Genomic DNA, 7,446 nt, shown 5'->3' with positions numbered 1-7,446 from the left:
ACACTGGGAAGAGGTAACTATGGGGAGGAAGTGGGAGGGGAGCTGTTGCATTGTGGTAAACTGTGGTCAATATCATGAGACAAAATATATGTAAACTGCTGTATGGAAAGTGAATTTGCTCTGTAAATCTTCACCCAAATCACAATTAAAAAAAAAAACAAAAAGCAGGAAGACAGAAATCTTGGTCACATGGACACACCTTTCAAAAATCCAGAACAAACTACTACTCTTTCCTGTGCCATCCCCATGATTGGTTATGGATTAAACTGTTGTGACCCTAAGGTTTCCATTGGCTATGTTTGGAAGTAGATTGTCAAGCCTTTCCTTCTAGTCTGGAAGCTCCACTGAAACCTGTTCAGCATCACGGCAACATGCCAAGACTTCACTGTGACAGGCGGTGGCTGTGGATGAGGTGCGTTGGCTGGGAATCGAACCTGGGTCTCCCACATGTAAGGCTAGAATCCAGCCACCTAACTACCAATGCCCTTTCCTGTCCACTCAGTTGAAAACACCACCTCCCCATTTACCCCCAAACTTCCTATCTTATTTCCCTGCTTTACTGTTTTCCATAGTACTTCTCTACCATACTACGTATTTTAGTACTTGATTTTGTTTATGGTATCTGTCCTCTAAAATGTGAGCAACATGAAACCAGGGTCTTGTTGTTTCAACTCTTTGTTCACTGGCTCCTAGAGCTGTGCCTGCACACTACTGATACTCAATATGAATGAAAGGAGGACAGTGAATCCAGCCTGGGTGGAAAGTTAGCTAAGGTTTCCTGAAGCAACACAGCCTAGTCAGCAAGTGACTGAAGTGGAGCAGAAGAGCATGCATTCCAGGCCCTGAGGTCAGGAAAGAGAGAGCATGTCTGGGAACTTGAGTAGTAGTATGGCTGGGGTCTAGGGTGCTTGTGAAGAGTCAGACCCAGACAAAGTGATTCCATTGTCAGTTTTAGGATTGGACCAATCAACTGCCCTTTTCCACCATGACCTTTGGGAGAGCTCCTCTGTGTGGACTGTACTGAGAAAATGGTAATACACACTTGAGGGTGGTGCATGTTAAGCACATCATTACAATTAGTGTTATTGAACATCATCCTGAAAAGGCCAAAACCACCTTGTGGCAAAAGACACTTGACGCATGGCATCTCCCTGACCACACCCAGAGTTCTCCCAAGGGTAGTTGTTCCTCCTATCCCTCACGCCTACCTTTGTTCAAAAACAATCTCCCTAAATTCCCCCAATGGGCTTCCAGAACCCAGAGGCATTTGTCTTCCTCGGGGACTTCAGCCCCTGCAACAGTCTCTGAAGTCCATTCCAGCCATTGTTCTTCCTTCCAAGGCCCTGGCTCAAATGTTCCTCAGTTAACTTGATTCTAATGGTCCCCTTCTCCCTAAATTGAGCCATCCAGCAGAACTTGAGATTGTTCAAACCCTAGTCCAACTTCCACATCCCAGCTTATTTCTTGTATGTCAGGTCTTAGGAGTGAAAGCCTCAATGAGTGGAAACTGGAAATTATGTCATCGTGACCCACCTTCTCTGGCACATAGAGAATCAGTTGAAAACAAAATACAAAAGAAAAAAAAAAAAAAAAAGCCGACCAAGCAGCAAGGCAGTTTCATGATTTATTGATGTAGGTAAGGAGACAGTGATACATAGCACAGTGAAGTTCAACAGAAACTCTTTGTTCATAAAAAGTTGCACCAGGAGGGGATGTCATGGAAGGTGAAGCAGAAGCTCCAGGAATTGGACTCTCTACCCAAACAACTACTAGCTGGCGAGAACTGTCAAGATAAACTATTTTGGAATTCTGCCCTCTAGTTCAACACTTGCAGCTTCCAAAGAGTTTGAAGAGGCTGGTGAAATTTGGCCTTTTGTGGAGTGGCCACTATCCATCCCCTGCAGCAGGAAGCCATGGGTACAGCAGCCATGGGAACCATAGCAGGTGTTCCTGGTTCAGCTTTCTGATGCAAAGCGGGCAATATGGACCTTGTCATTCCAAAATTAGGGACTGTTTGTTTTGATTGCTGATTGCTGCTTTTGATCCCTGAGAGGCTAGCACAGAGAGCAGCCCTTGTTTCAATTGACTTACAGGCTGAAGTGACTTCCTAGGTGGTATCTGTTACGGGGACTTAAAGATAAATTAACTTTTTCTTTCCCTTTTGGGTACCAAGCATTTAAGGAAAAAATTTTATTAGATTGCTGGTTTATCATAGAGATAACAGAACAGAAATTAGTAACCACACAACAAAGAACATACGCTTTGTGAAAATAGTTTGGTAAAGTCACAAACAGATGGCTCCAGCCCTCATAAAGCAACAATCAGCAACCACTGATGAGTGGGAGAATTGGGTTTCCAGAATTATAACAACTTAATACTCAAAATGCCCAGGTCTCAAAACAGAAAGACATGGCCCAGTCACAGGAAGTAAGAATTAAACAGAAAGCATCCCTAAGGAAGCCCAGACATGGAAATAATTATTAGTCAAAGACATTAAATCAACTCTCTTAAATATGCTCAATGAGTTCAAGGAAACCACGGACAAAGAACTAAAGGAAATTAGGCAAATGATGCATAAACAAAATGAGAGTTATCAATGAAGAGACAAAAGTTATGAAAAGAAACTGAAAAGAAATTCTGGAGCTCAAAGGTACAGTGACTAAAATGAAAATATCACTGGAAGGGTTTAACAGCAGATGAGTGCAGCCAGGAGAAAGGACCAGAGAACTTGAAGATAAAGTAACTGAAATGATCAAGTCTAAGGAGCAGAAAGAAAAATGAACAGAGCCTGAGAGATCTGTGGAACACCATCAGGCTTACCAACATCACAGGAGTCTGAGATGAACAGAAAGTGGGGAAAAGAATATTTGAGGAACCAAAATTTCTCAAATCTGATGAAAGACATGAACATACACATCTAACTCTAAGCAGTAAAACTCCAAGTGGTCCTGCTAAGGGGGCAAGGAGGCAGCATCTTCTGACCTCCTCTAACTTCACAGGAGAAAGACAGAATCATCAGCAGTAGCCCAAAGCCTGCCCCTATGAGGCCAGACATACTGCCATACTCCAGCCCTTTTACCAGCCTTGACACTAACTGTCCATCCTGCAGCACCCACCACCCTTTGCTGGGTTCGATAATCCACTGCAGTGGCCACACAGTACTCATAGATTATGGGGTTTATTAGGGAAGCAACAGGCTACAATTCATGTTCAGGAATGCACTCAGGATATAGTTCCTCGATCAGGGCAGTCTCCCCTCTGCTGTGCCCTTAAGACATACCTCTCTGGTCCTTGGCCTCTTCCTCTGTGAGCCAGGTAAGCCTGCTGCTCTGTACCATGCCTCTTGGTTCCACTGCAGCCATCTTTCTCAGCTGGGTGTTTCTCTCAGCTGGCAGTGAGATTCCCCTCTGCCTCTAGGAGGGCTCATTTTTTAAGCCTGACAGAGTAGCAAAACTAACCAATCCTAACATCAGAGTTCTACACACTAGAGAGAGTGAACCTTCCCAGAAGATTACTTTGTGCTGCTGCAACAGAAATACCCCAGGTAGATGACTTTAACAATCAGGAGCTTACAAGAAGTTACTCAGTTGCTCATGGCAAATTCCACCACGGATGGAGTTAACTGCCAGTCTCATTACAGGGAATAACTACTACCAGCTGCCCAGGCAAGTTGACACATATTTGCATGGTTCCACCCAGTAATCCGGTGGGAGTTACAAAGACTATGGCTAGAAAAGCCATACCATGCAACTCACTATACTGCAGGTCCACACACATTATAGTCAAATTGTTGAAACCCAAAGACAACATTTTGGAAGCAAGAAACAACCTGTCAATTAAAAGGGATTCTCAATAAGACTGAGCACTGATTTCTCTTCAGAAACCATGCAGGCTGAAAGAGAGTAGGATGACATATTTAAAGTCCTGACAGAAAGAAAGAAAATGACAACTCAAGAATTCTGTATCCAGCAAAACTGTCCTTCAAGAACGAATGAGAAATTAAGACATTCCCAAATAAATAATAGCTGAGGAGTTCATTACCAACAGATCTGACCTACAAGAGTTACCAAAGGGTCTTTGGAAGACATTAGATTCTAACTCAAAGACATGAAAAGTGTATCAAACCAAAGTCATTGCCATTGAGTCAATTCTGACTCATAGCAACCCCCACCTGGTTTTCGAGGCAGTAAATCTTTATGGAAGTAGATTGCCCCATCTTCCTTCCATGAAGCAGCTGGTGGGTTTGAACCAACAACCTTCTGGTTAGCAGTCAAATGCCTTAAGCACTGTGCCACCAGAACTTCTTACAAAGTGTACAGGTAAAGATAAATACATAGGTAAACATAATTTTGGTTTGTAACATCTTTTTGGTATGTTTTAAAAAGGCAAATGCATTTAACAATAATAAATCTGTTAGTGAGCAAATAATGTGTAAAAATATAATTTATGACAAAACAAAACAAAGGGAGAAGGATGGAGAGGCACAGGGGCAGAATGTGTGTATACTTTTGTCACTGAGTTGATACTGTTCAAACTAGGTTGTTATCGGGGAGCTCTGGTGGCTTAGTGTCTAAAGCAACTGACTGCTAACCAGAAGGCTGGAGGTTCAAACCCACCAGCTACCCCTTGGAAGGAAGGTTGGGTGATCTACTTCCATAGTGATACCGCCTCAGAAATGCAACGAGGGGTCGCTATGAGTTGGATCTGACTTAACAGTAGCGAGTTTGGTATTGGTTAGTTTAGGTTGTTACCAGTTTAAGATGTTAACTGTAATCTCCAAGGTAACCACTAAGAAAGTAACTAAAAAATGCACAGAAATGAAAAAAGGTAATCAGAACAGCACACTGAGTCCAGTTCCTGGCTAAAAATGTGTATGTGATTTTCCAGGCCTGAACGTGGGCAATTACAAAAGTTCTACTTGGCAGACCTCGGGGGGAAGCTGCCCAACAACAACACCCCCACAAATAACACTACAGGAGCTCTCACACCACAGCATGGAGATGTGTCCAGGGGTGTTCACTGCAACATCAGGGAACTAAACCAAAAACTCACTGCTGTGGAGTTGGACCCGACTCACAGTGACCCCTTCTTGGGTTTTTGAGGCGGTATCACTACGGAAGTAGATTGCCCAACCTTCCTTCTGAGAAGTGGCTGGTGGGTTTGAACCACCAGCCTTCTGGTTAGCAGTCAAATGCCTTAGGCACAACGCCACCAGAGCTCCCTGGAGAACTAACTGAACTATCATTTAAATTATCAAATAATAATTTGATTATCATCTGAATTACTATTTCTCCAAGGATATACAAATGGGCGATAGGCGCAAGAAATGATGCTCAACATCAGTCAATATGGAAATACAAATCAAAATCACAATGAGTTAGTACTTCACACACACCAGGAGGGCTATTATTAAAAAAAAAAAAAAAAAGAAAAGTAAATGTTGGCATAGGTGAGGATGTGGAGAAACTGGAACCCTCGTCCATTGCTGGTAGGGATGTAAAACAGTGCAGCTGCTGTGGAGAACAACTTGGTGGTTCCTCAGAAAGTTGAATATTGAATTACTATGTGATATAGCAATTTCACTCCTAAAAGAATCAAAAGCCAAGACTCAAATGCCTGTACCCCCATGTTCTGTGTGGCACTATTCATAACAGCCAAAAGATGGAAACAACCCAACTGTTCTCAACAGATAAATGGATAAACAAAATATGGTATTATTCATAAAACGTAGTATTACTTAGCCATAAAAAGAGATGAAATTCTGAAACAAATTTCTACATGGATAGATCTTAAAAACATTCTGCTAAGTGAAATAAGCCAGACACCAGAGGTTAAAATGGTAAATTTTATATTATATTTTATCACACACACACACAAAGTTATAGCAGGTATAGAAAGGGGGACAATGCGGCTGGCCACTGAGTGACCCAACCTAGACCTCCTAGTCCATGGTCCTGTGCCATGCTGTGAGGGCAGCTGAAGCATCTCCAGTTCTGCACTCCATGGCCCCACAGTCCCAGGGCTTTCCCCGTGTCCCTCTCATGCAGAGTGCAAAGTTGCTCCGTGTTGTGCTGAGGCGACAGGGCTAAGAAGGTCTCGCGATGTTTCACTGTGGCAACATCACTCTTCACTCTGCTATTGCAGTGCCCAAGATCAACTCAAAACAATCTAAAGGAGAAAGTCAAAGGTTTGGAACCTCCACCTGCAGAAACACAGACCAACTTACCACCATGACATTAACCTACCATGAGGCAGCCCCTCCAGGGCAGCTGGGGACCCCAGGTCATCATCTTGAGTGTCTATGCCTCTATCATGGTGAAGTCTGCTTCAATGGTCTCTGGATCCAAGGCTGCATCCCACAGTGATGAGGCCATTACAAGCATGTGGACCCAGCATTAACTCCTCTTCAGACTAACATCAGCGAGAACAGTCTCAATTAATCAGGTGTCAGCAAACCATTTATTCATGCCAAACGTACTCGGTGTTCCTGGAGAAATCAAAATAAAAAATGTCTTAAAAGTCTATGACAACCCTTTTCAGGGCAACTGAGTAGATGCAGTAACTGGCAGAGAGGCAGCCCAAGAGCTTGTGCTCAGGGGCATCTTACACTAAGGCCCTGTCACACCTTCTGGGAGTGAAGGATCACTTTCTCAGAAGCCACACTGTGATCACCTGCCTGCATATCTGTCTTTCCCAAGGCTATGAACTTCCTGACCCTACAAACTCTGGCCACAAAGTCTCCTTCGGTTGCTCCCCTTTCCTGGGCTACTTTGCTATTCCCCACAGCATTCCACTCCATCAAAAGCCTACCTGTATTCACCATCTCCAAAAGGCTACTTCTCTTTGAAAATCTTACGGCAAATGCTACACCACTCAGTTACGTACAACTTATTCATTGTATGTAATTCATCTTGGCTCCTTAAGCAGACATTACATCGTTTAAGTAGGTCAAATGCTCTATAATCTTCAGGGTCCCCCTAAATTATCTAAACCTTGATATAGACATAGCTTGTTCTCTGGCTAAGCTATAAAGCACCTGTCACAGACTCTCACACAGAGGCCTACAATGTCCCTGAGGCTGGCAGGAGAAAAACAGAAATGTGTGAAAGCGCCAGCATTTGAAAGGGATAGGTATGGACCCTCCAAACACGGGAAACTGCTTTCTATGATTCCTCTCCCTGCATTATCAATGACCAGGACACAGGCAGCCCACGATCACTTTTGAATGCAGGTATGTACCAGGGCAGAGAGAGAGCCAGGAAGGGAAGCAGAGGTCAGCGGCCTGTGGAACAGGTTGGTTAGGAAGAACATCACAGTTAAGCACAGGATGCTAGCAGCTGCCATTCTTTCCACTGAAAGCCCCATAAAAACCTCCAGGCCAAGGGCGATCAAAGAGAAGTCACTGTAGATATGTGTGATATATTTATAACAACAACAACAACAACA

At 43.5% G+C, this 7,446-nt stretch overlaps 1 non-coding gene across 1 annotated transcript; it reads right to left on the bottom strand.

The window, feature by feature from the left end:
• Positions 1 to 7,099: 7,099 nt before the first annotated feature.
• Positions 7,100 to 7,233, bottom strand: LOC122152207. The gene has a single exon (XR_006164445.1). It is a non-coding gene; the product is annotated as a small nucleolar RNA SNORA71 (small nucleolar RNA).
• Between the last annotated feature and the right edge of the window lie 213 nt (positions 7,234 to 7,446).

Source organism: Orycteropus afer, unplaced genomic scaffold, assembly GCF_000298275.1.
Source record: "Orycteropus afer afer isolate SDZICR_OR568_19922 unplaced genomic scaffold, OryAfe1.0 scaffold00020, whole genome shotgun sequence".
Lineage (NCBI taxonomy): Eukaryota > Metazoa > Chordata > Mammalia > Tubulidentata > Orycteropodidae > Orycteropus > Orycteropus afer.
The sequence above is the reverse complement of the archived record's forward strand: the minus strand, read 5'-3'. Positions and strand labels throughout refer to the sequence as shown.